Source organism: Lontra canadensis, unplaced genomic scaffold, assembly GCF_010015895.1.
Source record: "Lontra canadensis isolate GAN:19392208 unplaced genomic scaffold, GSC_riverotter_1.0 scaffold36, whole genome shotgun sequence".
Taxonomy (NCBI): domain Eukaryota; kingdom Metazoa; phylum Chordata; class Mammalia; order Carnivora; family Mustelidae; genus Lontra; species Lontra canadensis.
Genome location: NW_022631030.1, coordinates 15,262,222 through 15,283,371, shown reverse-complemented (window position 1 = coordinate 15,283,371; position 21,150 = coordinate 15,262,222). Strand labels below are relative to the sequence as shown.

Here is a 21,150-nt window from a genome sequence, read left to right as displayed (position 1 = left end):
TGTAAATTATTAACTCGGTACCAAGAAGCGTCCTAAGTGCTTTGAAGGCATTATTTGATCGCTCCTCCCACTACCTCTGAGGGAAACATTACGCTCTTTTTCAGATGATAAAATGAAGGCCTGTCCAGAGTAAAAACAAAGCAAAACAAGTCAGTGGGGGGAGCTCAGATTTAAAATGCAGGCAGCCTAACTGCAAAGCATGGCTTAACTGCTAAGTTAACTTTAGCAGTATCTTACTTAAATATAGAAGTGCAGCTACTGCTAGGGTTCTAAAAAAAGCCTAGGGGATTCATTTACATACAGTTAGGGCTCATGGCTGACGGGCGGAGGAGCTGGACTCTTTCTCCACGTTTCTCATAAGCTGGCTAGTGCCAGTTGGTATAGATTCAGTCCATATTTCCTCCTCAAGGCTATTCTTGATGTTCCTTTAAAACAGATTTCGCCAACATAGGAAACCCTCTCAAAGGTAGGACTTCCCTGCAGTAGCACTTTCTGCGTTTTAGGGGTGAGTAAGACTGGCTCCTTTGGGGGGGATATGGAGGGTGGGAGTGGGAAGTGTGGGAAATGCTTTAATAGGCTTTTTGATTTTTCAGTTAAGAACTGGAACCCCTCCCCCTCCCAAGAAAAGAACAGGAGCCCAGTCTAGAAAGGGATTTTGAGATCATCAGGATGGAAAGGCTCTACACAATAATGTCAAAGCCTGTGTTCTTTATGGGCAGAGCAACATCTCTGGTGAGTTAGGATGGCTTAAGGCAGCTAATTTGTCTCCCTGGAGAAGAGGAAGGCCACCAGGAGAGCGAGGGCCCAGGGAGAGCCTGTCAGTGATGGTTTTAGAAGTGTGATGTCGGATGTCTCTGAAATAACTCTCCTCTCCTACCACCATGTGACCAGCCTCTTTGGGGGACAAGGGAAAGAACAGTATTGGCATTTGGGGAATGGCATAGTGAAGAGGTGTCAAGGCTGCCAGAGGGGATGGAAACCTGGGCAGGCAGTTAGGGCAGACCTCTGGAGGTCTGTGGAGAGTTTCAGAAACACATGAAAAATGAGCAAGCTCCACCCACCAAAGGAAAGAGAGCCCCTTGGGTGGCTCTGTGAATAGAAAGAGGAAAGCATGGTCCAAAGACTGAAAATTGGAATTTTTCCAGAAGGAAAAAGCATTTTCTTTGAAAACACATGTGGCATTCCCAATATCATACACTCTTCTAGCAATAACCCTACTATTCTCTAAAATTTTATTGCCTCCCTGGATTTTCTGTTTCTCTCCTGACCAAGTACAACTCTATTACTATCCTCTTAATGGTTGCCATGACTTACAAAAGAGGGAATTTTTGCTGCTTCCCTTATGACAGTGGTTCCAAGGGTCTATTCACACGACCCACAAGGGACCAAATGCAATAAAACAAAAAATATATATTCTTTAATTTCTATAAGAAAAGTAATCTGACAAACGTGGCTAGCATGATGCAGAGAGTAAGAAGAAATGCTAACTTACTTTCCTGAATGCAGATATAAGATGAGGAAAATCTATGGCCCCATTGTCAGCTCTGAGATCTAGGGGCTCCGGAGAAAGGTTTCAGTTACGGACTTCTCCCTCTCCCCTCTCTTTTCCTTCCATTAACTTTTTCCATTTGTCAGGTCACTCTGCCAAAAGGCCACAGTCTTGTGAGCTCTCAGTCTTATGGAAGACCCTAGGCTACCCCAAATCCTGGTGGAAGTGTGCCTGGCCCTTTGTTCTTTTTCTCTCTGTCTCGTAGATCCCGATTTTCCTGTGCCTATAGCGTGATCTACAGCCGCCCGCAGAGGGCAGGGGTGGCAGGTGGGTGGGTGAGGGCCAAGTCACTGTCTGTGGCCTTACAGTGCTGATGTGTAATCACAACTCAGCCATATACCGTAATGTGGCCATAAAGACCTCAGAACCACAGTATATGAGAGTTATGCCTGAAATGAAGTCCAATCTGTGATAAAGCAGCCAGCATTAATGCCACAAATATGTGACAGCGGGCAGAGAAATGACTGATTGGGGATGTTTATAAATATAGGAAGTGAGCTGTTTGTGGCATCCAATAGAGGGGGTTAGCAAAATGAAGACAGATGGCGGTCGATTAGCTCTTACATTCCTTTATGGCTGCCAACCCATACAGAGAGCTCCAGGGCTCAACTTCATGGCACCCCCTCCCAGTAGGGCCCTCCAGGTATGTTAGCGACCGGCTCCACCTCCTGGCTTGGCGCAGAACTACAGCTCGCTTCATAACGGCTGCTTCTGCAAATGACAGCAGGCCAAGATGTGGTCCAGCACAGCCATTCCAAAGATTGCACTGACGTGCTGGAACTTCAGCCAAAACCCTAGGATTTACTCAACTGACTCATAGTATTTTTCATAAAAACATTGAACACTATGTTGGGGAAAAGATTGTGAAGACCGCCTCTAGTCCAACTCTCCAAGCAGTGCAGACATGCCCTCTCTGTCTTTGCCCAGCCTGGGGAAGTATGCTCTTTTCCAAGGTGAAGGTTTCCCTTTTGTCATTTTATTGACTCTAGATTCAAGCATTAAAGGTCTTACCCTAGAGCTTCCGTCCTCTGGTCCTTAGTAACATATTGAGCCAGGAGTAGCCAAGACAGCCCTTCACAAGACAGCCTTGCAAATGTTTGAAGAGGTCTTATGCCTGTGTATGGACATGGCTTTGGTTCCCTCAAGGGACCACTGCATGCTCTAACGTCCTTTGTTCATGCAATGCACACGCATGCTGTTCTACCATCCTTGTCACTTCAGACCTCTGAATGTGGCGCAGTTGTTAGCGTGGTACTCCGAATATGTCTGGTTGACTCATAGTAACGCATCGCTCCTAAATGTTTTTGTTCTATGTCATATGAAAAGGGGAAGGAATCCCACTCTTGTAACTTGTTAAGAAACTGACAATTAGTAAAACCAGTACATGCTTTTCCTCTTCCTTTTTCACTCTACTAAAACGAAATTCTTCTCCAATCCATTAACCTCTTCCTAATTCCCAGCCTCCATGTTTCATTGTTCCTCAGAGCAGGATTCAGACCAGAAACTGTCAGCAAAACTTTCCACCCTCCTCTGTCTCTATAATCAATCCTGATCTCAAGCAGAGGAGATTTAAAGTACATTAGCCCAATACCTGGTCCACTCCATCAAATGTTACCTTGATTTGGACTTCGCATTTCTTTTAATTGCTTAAACTCCATTTTAGACCCCAAATCCAGTGTGCTCCTTGTTATGCAGATGTGGTTACTGGCAGCCTTGTCTTTCTTCCTGTGACTGTGCCGCTAAGCTTCCAGGCCTTGAGATCTCCAGCCCAGGGTGTTCTGCCTGATGCTACCAAACTTCCCTCCAAAGACATCATGTCCCTCATCCCTCCTCCCTCCATCAAGCCGTGCACCTAGCAAAGGACAGTCAAAACATAAATACTCCATGTGCGTTATCAGACTGCATCTGCACTAGAACCCTAGGAGATAGGGAGCTAGAAATATGCCTCCACTTTATAGATGCAGGAATTGGGGCACAGAGAAGTTAAGAAGCCTTTGGCACACAAGTGGCAAATAGCAGGAACAGTATTAAGCCCATCTAGTCTGAGCCGAGAGATTGGTCCCTTAAAGACCATACCCTGAGGCCGAATGATGAGTACTTTCAGAGAATGAAAGTTATTTTATGTACCTGATTCTCTGCCACTGTTCTCAGTCTGGAATTGTTGCCAGTTCTGACCCACCACCCTTTCCTATAGACATAATCTATGGAACATGAAAATATGTTGTCCTGATGTATTGGCCTTTCCCCTAATCCCATTTTCCATTACTCAGATCTACCCAAAGGACCCTCTTAAAGATCCCCTACCTCCTGCAGTTAGCTAGGCCATGCCTGAATCTAACATGAGATATGACATAAACCTCTATTTGAATAATTTGCTTTTTGAACCTAATTATACGATATTGCATTTTCCCCGTTTAAATTCCATCATCTTAGATTTGTGCCATTCCTGCAGCCTGACAAGATCTTTCTGGATCCGATCACCTGATAAGTTTGCTTTTCCTCCCAATCATGTCATCTGCAAATTTGATAAGTGTCATCTTTATGTCTCCATCCAAGTTGCTGATGGAAACATTTAATGATAGGGGACAGAGCCAATGTCCTGTGTATCCTGGCAGCCCACTGCCTGACATTGATCAATTAGATGTTCAGCACCTGTTGGCTATAGTGTTCATCCACTTACTAATATACCTAATTTTGCTAATATTCAGCATAAATTTCTTCATCATTCCAACAAAGCTATTCCAAAAGGCCTGTAAAATATGTTCCTGAAATACCAATTCACTCTGTCTACTACATTTCCCTGGAAGAGACTGTCAAAGTAGGAAATGAGGTTTGTTTGACATGCCCTAATATTAATAAATCTAAGACCGTAGGAAATCACTATTAATCCACACTGTGCATTACAGGAGTCTAAAGAACACCCCATACCTTCAGGGCATTGATTTCTCAGCTGTCTTTTGCAGAGTCCTAGATTTTCTTCAGTGTGCTCCAGAAGCTGCTGCAGAGGCTGAAGGAGAAAGGGAGCAGGCACCAGCCCCTTCCTTCAAAGCAGCCCCACCATTTTGTGTACATTATAAGATCATTCTATTTTAGATCCTTCTTGAAAAAGTGAGATGCAAACTACAATTGGAAAACTATTGCTTGGAAGGAGGAAAGCAATCTGTCTGTCTAGAGTTGAACTTGATTATGGTACATTGACTGGTGCTCAGGACACTCGCCTTGCTAATAAAATCAGGACCCCATTATCCACATTCGCTCTGTGCCTCGCAGAAGTGCTATCAGAGTTGATAGATAGCCTTAGGACAGAGCAACTAAGCAAGTCCATTATTGAAATGCACACATCTAAATGCCCAAAAGAACCCTTGTCATTTTTTCCCGAGCGATCTGCTCAGCGGATGTTTCTCCCATCCCCAAACATTTATTGAATGCCTCCTAGCTACAAGGTATTTTCGAACACATAAATTTCTTCAACCTTTACAACAATCCTGATGAGAGAGATGCACTTTTTCCTGTTTATCGATGAGGAAGCTGATGCTAACTAAAAAGAAGTTAAGTGAGTTGCTTACAATCACCCAGCCGGTGATCAAAAGAACCAAGATTCAAACTCAGGTTCCAGTGATCCAAAAGTCCGCAAAATTTGCCTGTAGGTCTCATGAGGTATTATTATCTGTGCACCGACATCTAATATTTTTGAACGTTGACAATCAGCTAGCCAGTGGGCTGAGCGTTTACGAAGATTATCTCTTTTAATCTCACAATGGCTGTACTGTTGGTGATATTATTATGCCCAATTTTGCAGACGAAGATGAAGAACTTCCCCAGGGTGGCACAGAAAGAAATTGGCAAAGCTAAGATTCAAATCCACGTAACCTAACTCCAGAGACTCTGCTGTGAAGAATCATGCTATTATTTATATCAGGGCTCATCTTATTATCAAACCTGACACAAGCAGGTGCCCATTGGCCATTCTTTGAGGGGTCTTGGAAGCTGTGGCTGCTCCCCTGAGCTCTCCAATGTGAATACACTGTTAGAGATGATCTTTTCTTCTTCTGAGTGAGGCATTGTCTTACATTTAAATAGAAGCCGTCTTTGTCAGTCAGTACAGACTTCCTGTGAAGTAGAGCCTCTCCAAAGTGTCTAGTTGAGAGGAAAACACCGAAAGATCAGGGCAGAAAGACAGGTAAGCTTTGATAATCTTTGGGGTGAAGAATAGGGCAAAAGCTCAGACGATGGGTGGAGGCAGGTCTGGGCCACAGCCCCAAGAACTATGGAACTGGGCACTGTGATAGGAGGGGAGAAGGTACTAAGCAGGCTTTACCGTCAGCATGTCTAGTTACAGACCAATCCTGGTTCTTTTGAAAAATGACCCCTTAAATATCCACATCCTGCTGTTTTCTCTCGTCTTTTTCCAACTGTGCTAGAGAATAGTTGAAAGGAATGCAAGCCTGTAGAATATGTAGCCAATGTGAACAGAACCATGCTCTGAAGCAGGGGGATTTCAGTGGTGCAGCTGTTATTTATGGTCCAAGGGCTGGTTCCCCCCCCCCCTATAATTGGCAGGAACAGAGTGGGGGGGAGCACAAATCTCAATGGCTCCCCAGCTTCCAGCCCATCTTCTTGATATCATGTCGAAGGCTGGCTTTCTGTGGACGTATCTATTTCTATTGCCTATTGAACACAAGGCAAGATAACAGTCCTGAATAGCATCAGACCAGGAATGAAATGAAATTTTAACCCTGGTAATGTAAGATGCATTACACTTCTCCCCCTTTTAGAGTACATTTGCCACTTAAGATAATTTGGTTGGAATCCACAGAGTACCCAGTGAACCAAGAGACAGCAAGAATGTAGAGGTACTGGAGAAAGGAAGTGAGTTATTAAGAGAGAGATGTGATCTAAGGGATGCTCTAACCCTAATTTCCTGTACTCTGGACTCTTTCAGAATAGGGAAAAGTTAAGTCATCATCATCATGATCATTATATCATCATCATCACCATCATTATTATTGTTATTATATAATTCATTATATTATAATGAATTAGGGAAATAGGGTGAAGGTAGGAGGAACAGGCTGGGAGTTACAGAAAAGTAGGTCCCGATTCAATTGTTGGAACTCCAAAAGTTATAGTGATTTTTTAATGAAACAAGGTTATTTCATTAAATATGTTACCAAGTTAGAATGTACTACTTGATTTTATCCCAATTTTTTATGCGTCTGGTTGAAAAGAGCAGTACTAAGCATCTTTGTATATTGTGTACTATGATATAAATAATACCATATATTGTTCTCAAGTTCCAGAAACATCTCAGCTGGAAAAGAAAAGAAAACATGTCCATATACCCAAAGACATATACCTTAAGAACACTCTAGAAAAAAAAAAAAAGTTTTAATGTAATAGTGGGATTCCATTTCCTGAAGTTGTTTAAACCATGTCTGTATAAAAGCCCGGTAGTCTTGCCCTAATTTAACAATGTTTTCCTTGCTTCAGTCCTTCTCGAGCCTTTATATGCAAAGTTCATTGTGAATCTATCAGAGGAAGGTAGGTTTCATAATCTAGTGAAGTATAGAGCTCTCTTCCCCCGCTTTTATTTAAAGGACCTTCCCAAGGAACTGGTGGTCTGGGAAACCATTCTGGGAAACCCTGCTGAAAAACATGTTCTTGCACCAAGAGCAGATTGATGTTGATGCTGCCTGAGTTCTCTTCTGAGTCTGAGAGAACGGAAGCCACTGGGCAAGCAGGGATCTCTTTGGAGAGGGGCTGGTGACTGGTACAGGTTGCTTCTATTCAAATAGCCCAAAGGCCCTAAGGAGTGGAGGGAGACTTGCCTTCTTCCCTTCTTCTCTGCTGTGAGACCAATGCTGGGTGACCAGGAAGCTACTCTTAATGCAAATTAAGGAGAGGAAGTCTAGTCTCTCCCTTCTACCCTGACGGTCTCCTTTTGCCTTCTTTTCATCTCTCATCCAGGACATTATCTATCATGGGAAGGGATCCTAGCAGTTGGTACGTGAATGTAAGTACGCACGTGTGTGCACACATACACCTACTCTCTCTCTCTCTCTCTCTCTCTCACACACACACACACACACACACACTTGCATTGCTTGAATCTATCCAGTGGTCCAAGGGGTATGCACAGAAATGGATTCTGAAGTTCCCTCACTCGCACTGTATAGCCTTGAACAAAACATATCACCAACTACTCAGGTCTCAGTTTATGCAACATGAGGAGAATATGAATGATTGTCTCTCCCACGGATGTTAAAAGAAAGGCAGTAGTGGACACGAGGAGGCTTTAAAAAATACAGCGTGTAGACACTTGGGGACTGCTTTCACTCGTGTTTCATGAAACAGACAATGCAGTGAAACACTTTCCTAAATCGCAGTCCCTACCACAGTGGCACACCTATAAACTAGCCAGAATAAAGTCGGCATTTCACCATCACTTGGTTTTCAAGAGGCAGAACGAGACCTGTCTCCCCAAGCACTTTATACAACATTTGCTTAACCCAGGTATTGCCACCTAGCTGCCCGCACCCCCAAATCTGAATTCAGCCCTAACACTCATGTGCTGGAGCCATGAGGGGTAAGACACAAAATTTCATAAAAAAAGAAGAAGGGGGAAGAAAACCCACAAGCCTTTGTCATGAAGCTGGTATGAATCTGCTGTGGTTTCCTATGACCCTACCATGTCTGGTGGCTTAAAGAAGACACCTCTGGGGATTTGAATGTTCCCACACAGAAAATACTCTGACACTTTAGAAAAAGTCTAGAGAAAGGGGTAAGCTCATTCTTACCACCAATATCCCAGAGATGATTAAGTAGCCTGTCTTTAGATTCTGATTCTTTAAGAAAAATATCCCCAGTATTTTCTTTAAAAAAAAAAAAAAATGCTCTTGGGTATTACTGTAGTCAGGAGAGATTTAGGGACAGGATAATTCTGATGAGACAGAGGATACTTCCGTTGGCTAAAATAGTCTCTATTTTCCTTCTGGCTTCTGCCTGACAATCTTAGGAGAGGGAGCTGATTTGAAAGAAGGGGCCTGGGACATCCTGGAAGAGTATTAATCTACCAAGCAAGACTTTGAGAGAGGCAGAAATTCTGTTTCAAACCAAAAGATTGGAGGAAACTGAAGTGACTACTTTCAATGGAACTGAGCCCTAACCTGCTGGCTGGGAGTCCCTGCCTTCGTTTTCTTGCCATCTGAAAACACCACAAAAGCTAATTTCTATTGGCTTTCCAGCGTGAGGCACTTTGTGTAAAACATTTCGTCTGTTCCTTTCCACGGTCTTGAAAGGCAGGAATTTTGCAAACGAGCATGCTGGAGCTCAGGGATGCAATGAGAAATTAGCAGAGACAGGATTGAAACCCTGGCTTTCCTGCTTCCAAGGTGACACTCCCGGGTCCAATTTTATTTCTAGTAATGCTAAGAAAGTATCTGGGCACTAGCCAGAAGGTTGGGATTTACCAGCGGTGCTGAAGTCCTTTTCCAGCAAATCACCAAGCCGGTTGCTGCTCCCTGTTCTTTTTAGGGTCCCCGAGAGCTCTGGGAGTAAGAGGCTGCCAAGGTGGGGTGGCGTTCCCGTGACCAGCTCTAACTGAGATCTTTAGCAGGACCCGGGTTTCCTCTGCACCCCCTCATGCTAGTTATGGAGTCCACGGGGGCATGGCAAGTGGGCAGACATGAGGTGGCTGCCTGGGCTGCCCAGGACCCTGAGCTCTCAGCCAGGTTGCTGACTGGGTGCCGGGAGCCTGTTTCTCATTCCATGTGCATCTGGGCATGTTCTCCTTCATCAGCAGAAGAGAGTTGGATATCTTGAGACACTGAAGTTTTCATCTTCTCTTGATTGGGCTCTACAGCAGTTTAAAAAGCCTTTGCCTGAAAGGGAGAATCATGTCACACCTTAATAGCCTCATTTCTGGCGCGAAGGGGGCTTTTTAAACTCCCTGAGCCTCGGTGAGGATGTCTGAGCTGCTCGCTTTGTTTGTCTCCCATGTATTTCTATTCAGGGAGCCGTCTCCGAGAAGTCTTTCATTGAGCACACAGTCCTCTGAAGGGAAAGAGAAACATGCTGTACATGAACATTAGTGGCAGCTGAAATTTGTCACACTGAAGATCAAAAAACACAGCCAGGTAAAGGAAGACAAAGGGACGGAAGCAGGGAAGGGGGAAATGGGAACGCCCAGACTTGAAGGATGGGTTGAAGGGGAGTGGACGCAGTTCGGTTCTGGTATTTATCCCTCTGGAGAAGAGCAATGGGTGAGAGCTTTCTTCGGGGACAAACCTGTCCTATTGCTCTGGGGGTCGGAGGGATCATTCGTTCTGGGCCGTACCTACTGTGAGCCTGGGAGCCGCCTGTCCCATATGTTAGGGCACCTCTGATTGGGTCAGGCTGTCCTCCCTAAGAGGGAGGCTGCTCTTCATATGGCCCTGGGCTGTCTGCATGTCAGTGGACACACATTCACACACTCGCCTGCAAGCCGGGCTGTGAGTATGGTTCTTTGTGTTGGTCTGTGTGCATTCTGATGTATGTATTGTCTTTCTACCTTGCATTTTTTTAACCAAGAACCAAACAGAATTGGCCCCCTGGGATACAGCATGGTTTCTCCTGCCCAGCCTTCTCCACTGACCATGGTACGAAGAGACATGGTGTGGGAGGGCACTGTTATGTCAAATATCTCGGTTCTTCTCAGAAACCAATTATGGAGCTTCCCTCCCACAATTGCTTCTTTGCCGAAGTAAATGCTAAGAATGTGTCTGACTTTGTGTGGGATTTGGTTCCGTTTCAGGCTGGATGACCTTGGGCAAGATGCTCAAACTTCCTGAGAAGTGTCAGTTTTTTCCTGGGTAGATTGCAACAGGCAAAATCCCTACTCTGCAGGACTTTTCTGGATTCATATTAATATATGTAAATCATCAGGTACAATGCTCAGAGGGACTGCAATGTCATTTCATCAGGAGGCTCTCCGAAACCAGGGAAGGACTCCCGTTACACCATCGATTCCTTACACTTGTCAAAACTATGGGTAATTGCTGCCCCAGTAGTCAATACTTACTGAGCGCCTACTGTGTACTGGGCATCATTGGGGACACTTCTTACAACAGCCTGATGAGGCACTACTGACACCTCTATTTTAAACATCAATAATTGGGGGCACAGAGCAGCTAGGTCACTTGCCCAAGGACACCCAGCAGGACCAGGAATTCCTGCCCACCCCATGTACTGCTATTATGGGGTCCTACTGACTTACTCAGGACCCATGTCCACTGTTGCCCTGTATGTTCTGGGGGAGGAAGAACTGCATTGCTCCTGTTTGTTTCTGGGTCTGCTGTGCTCGGCACATAATAAGCAACCCCACGTATTGACTGAACGGTTACCAGTTTTAAATAATTATTTTAGCCAGAATTTATCCTGGGGGCCAAAGGCACCACAGATTCATGACCTACTAAGGCATTCCTTTAAATGTGTTTTAAATGTGTTTCTTTCAAGATTCATGTAGAGCATCTGGTTTTAGAATTTTTTTTTTTTTTCCAGAATTTCAAGAAGTCCAGTTCACGCTCCTCTTCAGGCATTATTGGCCTCCGTCATCTGCCCACCCGCACACACTTTTTACCCTGAAGGGTTTGAATACACTTGAGTCAGCACCGGGGTCTGCTCAATCAATTGTTTCAGTTGCTTTTCCCTGGCCTGCTTCAGGCTGACATTGTTTTCACTGGAATGTGCTCATTCAAGGTCTGTGAGGCTGGGGGCTCAGCGGCATGGGAGAGAAGAATTCTACTGGGATCGAAGGCAAACAGACTCTTCTTCAAGCAAACCATGAGGTTTGAGGTCAGATGGTTGAGGACCTTCCTGCCTGTGCCCCAGCACCCACAGGGTCCTTGACACCTCACTGTGGGCCTTGCACTTGCCTGCCCCTCTCACATATATGCTTTCCTACAGGTCTTCACAGAACTTGGTCTTATCTCTTTCAGGCTCTGCTCCCATGGCATCTCTTCTGATCTGCTCATGTGCAGGAGGAGGCCCGTCCCAGTCCCTGTCCACTCTTTACCCTTCTTGGTTTTGTCTGTTGCACTTAATACTCGGAGGATATCTTACTTATTTCTGTTTGGGTATTTACTTATGTCTGTCCTGCTCATTGCTGTGGCCGTCTGCTCAAAGTCACACAATATATGTCACACAGTATAAAGATGCAGGAAATCAAGGCATAGCTAGTCGCAAACCTGGATCTATCAACAGGGTGAGCCCCTGGAGATCAGCAGCCACAGGTGGCTCATCTCTGTTGGTCTCATACCTCACATGCCTCAAGGACAAGAAAAACTTCGAGAGAGGAGTGAATGAATAACTGAAGCTTGGAGGTTTGGCCAGCAAAGGTGGAAGGGAGGGGAGTGTTGAGCTGGGTGGAAAAGGAGCAGGCCTGTCCCTGCAAGCCTGTTGGTGACCAGGGATAGAGCCAAGGAGCAAAGAGGGCTTCTGGAACCTAGGTAAGGTGTGGACGAGGAGAGAGTCAAAGCATGCCACTCACTTCAAAATTTCCTAGAGCACTTGGGGAAAATGCTGATTCAGAAGAGGAGAGCCTTAGAGGCTTAGATCCAAGAAGTTTTGGGAGATCCCTTGTATTTTGCAGTGAGAGGAGTCCTGGGTTAGAGACTTGGGAGAAAAGATCAGAGAGAAAGGAAGAGTGAGATAGACAGACCAAATGACTTCTGCGAAGAATGCAAGGATTAATGAGAGGAAAATCCCAAGCGGGAAGGTGAGCTCCAGCTTGCGGCTGCGCTGCCCAGGGACCACGGGCCCATGAGAAGCTTGGCTCGTTCTCAGGAGAACAGCTCTGAGGCTGGCAGTGTGAACCCAGAGCCTGAGCCACAAAGGCCTGGCTTTTGTGGAGCTGGAAAAGTGAAAAAGAGAAAAACCTGATACCTAGGTACAAGTGAGAAGAAATTTCAGTCAATAATAGCAGGAAACCAGGGGACACCTGAGAAAGACGCATGACACACTGACTCGTGCTACAAAATGGACAAATCCTGAAAATGTGGTGCTAAGTTCAAGGAGCCAGACACAGAGGACCACATACTGCCCAATTCCACAAATATGAAATGTCTAGAATAGGCATTATTGTTGCCTATCACTGCCTTCGTTCAATGGTAGTTACTGAGCACAGACCAAGCGCTATGGTAACAGCTCTGTCACTACACATATTTGTAAGAATTTGGATCCCTGGGACCTCAGTGATGTTCCATCTCTCCCCCATGGCTGGTGTCAGCATTCTCATTTTGATGGATGAATGGGACGGATCCAGGAAGCATCTTTGTGAAGTCGTTTGACAGCAGAAACACACATCCCTTCAGCAGTCACCCAGTCGAGCTAATGTAGGACCACATTTGCTTTTAGAATTATTATCATTTCTAAAAACACATAGGACTTTAAAAAAAATGGTTAAGGTAAATTTTATTACTCATGAAATGAAAGGACAATAGGTCAGGTCTTATCAGCACTTCCAATGAGAGTTTCTTAAGGATTTTGGAGCCAGAGTTCTTTGAAATGCCTGGGACCAGACTCCAGGGTTTTCCTAAGACCTCTATCCCTACCCCAACCTGTCCCTTTCCTGCCCCCACCCCAGACCACGTCTCTGGTAAGGAGGACAGAGCCTGCTCCTTCCTGAGACAGACCAGAGCAGAGCATGACGCCTTTCTTTCAAACCTACTCCTCGTGCCAGCTTGGCCCTATCCTCCCCAACCCCGTGCCTTACCCTCCCCACTGTGAAGACAACTTCAGCTGAGCCATTTTTCCAAATCTAAAATGTGTGGTTTCTCTGAGGGACTGCTCTCACTTCTAAAGCCTCCTCCATTCAAGGTAGTACCTGGTAGGACTTCTAATCACAGGTCATTGATATTCTACTGAGCATCTTTGGAAAATAATCTGCAAACAAGAGGCTGCAGGCTATAAAAGTCTCTTTCTCGCTTCTTCTTCTCCCTCTATCTTTTTTTAAAAAACACAGCTTACAGCTTAATAAAAATACAACCTGGGCAAGAGCAGGAAACCTTAGCACATTGCCCAACAATATCATCCTTTTAAGAGTTTTATTAATTGGTTTAAAGTTGTCCTGCATCTGGCTGAGAGGTGCAAGGTGCTGTCCCCCGTTGACAGGACTGTCCACGCATCTCAGGAGTTGGCACGGTTGCCTCAATTAACAGAATGGCCAAGGAAAGAAGGTCAGCCTTGCAAAGCTCAAGACTCACACTGTGTGTGTGATGAGCTGAGAAGTGGTGTGGTTCTCCTGGCGCATCCCACTTGCATCCAAGACACACACACGCACACACACGCACACATGCACATGTGCACACTCACGCGTGCGCGCGTGCACCCACCACAAGCAGGCGCACCAAGACTGGCTCCTGGAGAAAGGAGCACAAAGGTAGAATAAAGGAGTTTCTGATTTGTTGTTATCTCCTTGCCGTTAAGGAATTTGTAATACATTCTGCAGGGAAGACTCGCTCGCTTGCAGGAGCAGACAAACGCATCTGTCAATTTAGCGGCATCGTTTGAGCTCAATCAGTGTGGCACTGGAGGAGTCCCCTAAATGTTTAATTTCTTTCAGCACCACAAGTGCTGTGATAGGTCTTACCAGGATCATATTGACTGCACAAAATGAGACATGGTGTGGAGCGCTTTTCTTGAAGGGAGAAACGTTAGAAGCACACACCAGGAACCCATTTAACAGGTTGCTAATATTTCATCTTCTATCGACACCGCATTTTCATTCCTAACCCCTTCAGTTTGGGTGTGTACACCCAGCTTACTCATCCCCCTCTACCACACAATGTTTTCTAGCTGGAGGCTGGTAAGACTGAAGGTAGAACAGAGGTAAGACTTCCTGAGTATGTAGATTTCTGGGCATAGGGACCGAGATTCTCCCTGGAGAATATCGACTGATAGAGCAGCCAGTAAAATGTGCCTATGATTTTGCTGGAACAGAGTAACACCAGATGACTTCTGCAAGATGCATTAGATCACGTTTATCAGAAGTGATATGCAGAGTTCCCATGTGATTCAGGGCCCTATACAGATTTCTCAGATTTTTTTTTTAGCACATATGCAAAATAAATCAAATGTATGATTAATTTTTGTTCTAAAAAATGTGGAACACAGAGGTACTTACTGGCTCACATGTTCATTCATTAAATATTTATGGACTACCAACTAAGGGCCAGGCACTGATCTCAATATACTTTTGGACTAGAAGGGGAAGGAGCCATGAAAACAAAACTTTTCCATACAGCATGGAGAATGCTAGCGATGACATCAACCCCAGAGCACTGTGGTGGCACACCGGTGGAGGCAACGGGCTCCAGCGATCTGAGGAGGGAGAGGAGGGCATGGAGCAGACCCAGGAACGTCACTGAGGAGAAGCTTGACCTGGGCCAAGAATATGGGGTGACTTCTTCCAGATGGAAAATGGAGTTAATGCTACTTCAGGCAGAAAGACAAGCATGAAGAAAGGCACAAAAGATGGAACATGATGCCATTGGGAAACAAGTAGCGTTTCTTTGAGGTTGGAGGTGGATTTTGATGAGAAAACCGCGGAGAGGTCATTCTGCTGGAAATCATCACAACAACCTCGGTGCAGCAGTCAGAAGATTCCCAGTCACTCAGACTCATTGTCCTTCTCACCACACGTGCCCTGTCTGTGTCACTTGAGAGCACAGAAGCCTCAGAGTAGGTACGTACATTCCAGAGCGTCACACGCTGCAGGTGTACAAGTTACAGGTGTTAACAACCCAGCAAAGGTGAGGTTGCTGTGGCCTGGGTCGTGTATACAGCAGCTGTCCTGAAGAAAGTGAAAGATTTAGGTGACAGAAGGAGTGTGTGTGTGTGTGTGTGTGTGTGTGTGCGCACGCGCGCGTGCATGTGTACTCGTGCATGTGATAAGAATATTCTTGAAAGAGGAATGTGGGAAGAAAGACTCAGAAAGGAAAATGAGTATAAAAGTTGGGAGTTGGCAGTGACATCGGACTAGCTGCACAGAATGAAAGAAAGAGGAAGTGAAAAGCTATTTTTTTGTTAGTCAGTTTCCTCAGAAAAACAGAACGAACACCAACCTTCGAAATCCAAAAGCACGTGCAGACACAAGGAGCAGAAAGTACCGAAGGAAAGCTTTGCACGAATGTCTGCTCATGGCTCCGAAGCTAACATGCAATTACAGTGTCCCTAGAGGAAAGCAGACTAATGGGATTTTCCGTGGAGCCTGAGGTTCTAGGGTCAGGACAAAGCCGGGGGAGTAGGAACATGTCTGCCCCTCAGTAATGCAGCAACATAAGTATTGCAGGCTGTTTTGAGAGAAACAGCAAAGGAGAAATCCTGGGGGTTTCCTGGAGGGGCTGATGAGAACCGTAGTTGGGGGAGCCAGGCAGCCCATGAAGCCTCATGGACAGGAGAAAGAAGGGGGGAGGGGAATGACCACCGATGCCTGCCGGACATGATTTTTATCCCTGTGGAACACACGGTCCATTGTCTTGAGGGAGGTGGTTCATCTGACACAGTAAATTCGTTTGATGCTTTTAATAGAGAGGGTGCCCAGTTATCTGAAATCAATTCAGGGATATTGAATGAAGTCTTGTTTCTTAAAAATACTTGGCATTTGGTTTCTATGCTGAGCCAAAGAAAGTGTCCAGAGCTGGAGGGCTGGCTGCAGGAAAGGGCAGTCAGTGAAACCTAGTGCAGGCGTGAGGACCCGATGGCACAGGGAGACCAAAACACAATGGGCAGAGGTGTTGCCCCAGCCCGCCCAAACTAACACCTTGACCCCGAGAGAGAGCACAAAGAACATGGTCAGGAGATGGGGCAGGGGAGAGGAGAGGATGCTCAGGAAAGATGGCAACATAGGAAGATTTTCTTGCAGTCTTCCATCTAGACAACACTGTCCTTGACAAACGGCCAATTTTTTACCCACTACCTGGTAAATGACTTGGAATTAAAATTAATATTTTTTTCCTCAGAAAAGAAATAATTATTAGCCTCTGCCACAAAATTGGAGTTAAGGCTCCAGTGATATAATAATAATAATTTGCACTCACACGGATTCCTTCAAGCAAAGGTCTCGGAAGCTTTGCCAAACATTAATTAATTAAGCCTTGCAGGATCCCCCTAGGAGGCTACCTGCTATTATCTCAGCTTTCCAGATGTGGAAACTGAGTCTCAGGGAGGTGAAAGTGATTTGCCCAAGGTCACTGTGGGAATGAGAAGCGAGACAGAGATGGAAATTGCAAAGGCTGCCCCGTGCCCAGAGTTGGGGAAGCTTTTTGCCGCTTTTCCCTCTGGGGTGCTGAGGGGGGCGGTGACTGGTCTGTAGAGGTGGGAGCAGGGGAGCTGGCTGGCGCCTTAATGCATACGCAGGACAGAGAATTTTGGTCTACTAAGCACGTTTAAAGTGGCAGAGAAAGGCTCCCCAAACTATCAATTTTCATTTGCAAGACTCAGGCGGCTAGTGACTAGGTAGGGCTCTGCTAAAATTTGGAAAGGAACAGCAGGGAGAGCGTGGCTCGGGGAAAGCAGGGCAACAAGGGAGAGTTCCATGGAACACTCTTCATGGGATTATTTATACCTGACCTCTAACTTTAGCCTCTGAAGAGCTGAAAAGTGAGACACACATACGGAAAGAGGGTGGGGGTGAATTTGAGACGGGGGAGAGGCATTCAAGGGTGCCTCCTGGATCTCCTGCATCCATCCACCCTGAAGTGCCCCCGGATCTGCCTGATACCCTCCAGCACTGGGTAGGAAGGCTGTTTGCAGGGGAGAGCGGTGGAACCCGGTGCCTCTCTGCCTCCACGCCTGGTTTAGCAGCTGACAAACACCATCCGTGAATTCCCCACCCTCTCCCCACCCTCCCATCCTGGGTGCTGCTGACATATTTTGATATTTCCTCGTGAGATTATACTTCACATAATGAATTTGATTCTTCAATTCTTTCTCTCTTCCCCTCAAAACTCTGCAGCTTCTGAGAGTTTATCTGCCGCAAAATGAATCGCCCAGAGACCCCTGGTGCATCTTTCTTTACACTTCACCTCCCCCACTACGGATGAGAAATAGACTTTTCCCTCATCCATCATAAGTCAGCATGACAGGGCTGTCGTTCCCCAGGCCCGGCTCACTGTATCATCCTTCCCTCTGTCCTGCTTCAGTGCATGGCTGGCTTGCTTGGGAACAGCCGAGACCTTTACAAAAGACTTTAAATGGTAAACCCCCAAATAATAATAATAATAACAACAACAATAATAAACAGTAGCTATAAGAGGGAGAAATGAATTTAAAAAATAATATAAGAAAAAGTTATTTGCAAATTTCTTTTCTCTGTGGGCTCTTCTGTTTAAATAGGATATGGTGAAATTCTAATAAATCCAGTCTTTTCCCTGACATGTTATCAATCTTCAAACATCCCTAGTGGGTAAAGGGCAAATCCTGTTTGCCTGAGTTTGCAGGTTGGGGAGATGAGACAAAAGGAGGTGAAGAGGCAAGGTTAGAATGCAAGGCCAAAGGAATTCGGGGAGGGAGAAGCTACGCAGCCATGGTCCCTGTGTGATGGGAAGAATGAATATAAGTAGGGTACCGACAAATTGTTCCATCACTCTACCTCCTGCCTGTCTCCCAACGGAAACTGAAAGGAATAAAAATAGATTTAGATTTTAACAGAGGAAAAAATCGATTTGTAATGCTGAAGCAAAAGGTCACTGGACTGGAAGCCAGGAGACCCAGGTTCCAGGCCAAGCTGGGATGAAAATGACTGAAATGAACATGCCTAGTCTTTAGCCTTTGGGTGGATAGTTGGGCTTGGTGCTCAGGTTCTCATCTCTTAAATGAAGGGTTTCATCTGGAAAGCTTCAAAGTCCTTTCCAAATATTAAGGTTCTCAGATTTGATTCGTAACAGGGTTCTAGACATTCAAAGTTACCAAGTAGAGTTTAGGAAAGCCGTTATAGTGAAAGTTTGAAAAATCAAAAGAGGCCTCCATTGTGGGCAGATTTTGACGAGGACATCTCTGTAATCTAGGACAAGCCCCGAATGAGCCCAGCTGGTGAACCAGCGGCCGTCCCTATGACCTAGACAGTAGTGAGTCTTCTCTTTACCGGGACAGTGTCAGGAGGACAGCCTTCTAGAACAATGTCAGCAAACCCTCAGGCAGTTCAATCTGAGGTGGTCCGTCCTCCATTCTCATAGACACCGTGGAAATGAGCAAGAAGCCTACTGCCAACCATGAGGGGGTGTCGCAGCCCGCTGCCATGCAAAGGGCTGGGTTATGGAGAATTCTCTTGGGGCTGCAATTAAGTGAGTGGTCACAGCTTTTGTGCCTGCTTTGGTCTCCCACAGGGAGCTCCTGAAGATTTCTTCCACTACCCTATCACTCTCTTTGCTTCATGGATAGCATGGGCAGGGTGAACCCTTGCTTCCAAATGTTATTGGAAGATTTAATTAAGCACCATTTGAAATTTTTGAATGGAAATTACCACATTAGTCATGATTATTATCCATTTTCTTTAACCATAGGGCCAACTGCTAAGCTGTTAGGCACAAGCATGGAAATTACAAAAATATTCAAATATCCATTATCTGAGACTCTGTTTGCCAAGCATCCTATCTAATCAGGGAAAGCCTGCTGGAACAGATGGGCCTTACACTGTGCCCTATAAGCCAGGAAACGTGGACATGTTAGAACTCAGTGAATCAAAGTGCCAAATGTTACCACTACCACAAAGAACTCATTTTCTCCTCCGCAAAAGACTGGTTGCCCTCATTCTTTTCAAAGAGCACACGTTTTCCACCTTGCACCAACTGCTCTGACTTCTCCGACACCGGACCAGGAAGGGAGCAGTTCCATTCCTGCAAGGCAGAGGCCCCGGGTCAGACTTCCCGCAGCTAGGATCTCCTAGAACTATTTCCAGGTGATGGGAGCATCAAGGGGTACTGGGAAGACAGATGAGCCTTGCAGGAGAGGGTTGTGCAAAGCTGCTAATGCAGGTGCTTCAACAGAGAGAAAGTGCCTTCATTTCAACTTTATATTTATGAGTAGTTTACAGAAAGCTTTGCAGCCAAAGGAAACAAAATTGGTAAACACAGTAAGTAATAGATTCAACAAATACGGCTAAGGATAAAGAACTAATTTACATTTAATGAGACAGCGATTGTTTATTAAACAAGAAATGGTTGTGTTTCTGAAGATGGCCTTAAAGGTTTTTCGGAAGAATACATTAAACACTGAATATAGCTTTTCATATTCAAAAGATGAGACTTGAGGAAAGGGGGAGGGGCCGAGCCAGGGAAATGAACTAAGAATGTAGGGAGCTGATAACTCCTGGAATACAGGCCACATACCAGGCCAGAACTTAATGGAAAACAAATTCCACAGAAGGTTCCCTTCCTCAGACATTATATTGCAGGCTGTCTCTACGGCATTGATCTTTTTTTTTTCTTTCTTAATAGTACATAATTACTGATGAATATATGACATGTTGGGACATATATTCTGGTTCTGACCCCAGATAATGGAGTTTTGAATCAAAATCTCTAACTGTGTTAGCAACTATGGAGATAGATGTTCGTTACCACTATCTTTGTAATTTCTAAGTGAGGAAAAACTAGGTTTTTCCATGTAGAAAACTAGAAAACTCTCTAACATCCTATGCCAGATAAAACCAGAACAAATAGAAAAGTTTTCTATCAGGCTTTTGGGAACGTGGCTGAAAATGTACAAAAATGGAAGTTGGTCTGTCAAATCCTAGTCAGCCAGAAGAAATGCTGGTCATGTGACATAAACAAAGACAAACAAACAACAGTCTTCATTCTTGCTCTGTTTCTTACATACTCTGATTTGCATTTCATAATTATCCCTTCAATTATCTCTTGAATGTATTTCTTATTAAGAAAATATTCAAACATTCCCAGAAAAATGATAGCATAAACTCCATACATTCACCATTCGGAATGAACAATTATCATGATTTTGACATATTGGCTCATCTATCATTGGGCTCTCTTTCAGCAGGAGTCACATATAAGGTGAATGGTACATCAGAAACCCCAATTCTCTTTCCTACAGGCTTAAGTTCTGGTCAGCATTTGCACAGGCACTCCTGGAAATCCAGGAAGGGGAGGGAACATCCCGACCCTCACATTGACCACTATCCTCTTAAAGACATAGAAATGATGCCCAGTGGCCCCAGTGATACTTGGCTGACTTTCTAGTACCCTACACTTCAGACCAGGAAAGGAACAGCTTGGTTTATGAGGATACTGCCAACCTCATTAGCAACCGATATCTTCAAAATCTCAAGGGATCTTCTTGGAAGGATTTTAATAATAGGATGGGCATACACACTAAAAGAGAGAAATCTTGACAAGTTGAGAATAAAATAGACTTGTAGCTTTAGGCAAAAGAAAAGAGGCAGCTGAGGCTTTTGGAATAATAAAATCAGTAGTACTTTTATATAAAACTTTGAGGATTAGGGAACAGACCTCTCTGTCTTTTGATTCCCTGACCATAGGAATAATCACATGTTATTGGACAGTTACGGGTATTTCCAGTCCCTCCATTTTAAGCCCAGCAGAATGGGT

The 21,150-nt window shown here is 45.0% G+C and overlaps 1 protein-coding gene and 1 long non-coding RNA gene across 4 annotated transcripts in view; one reads left to right on the top strand and one right to left on the bottom strand.

The window, feature by feature from the left end:
- NTM (neurotrimin) overlaps nucleotides 1–21,150 on the bottom strand; it is a 918,697-nt gene that overhangs the window by 722,532 nt on the left and 175,015 nt on the right. The gene's annotated exons all lie outside the window — the stretch shown is intronic.
- Nucleotides 472–17,834, top strand: LOC116874299. The gene is made up of 4 exons (XR_004383963.1): nucleotides 472–505; nucleotides 7,517–7,562; nucleotides 9,561–9,684; nucleotides 17,541–17,834. It is a non-coding gene; the product is annotated as an uncharacterized LOC116874299 (long non-coding RNA).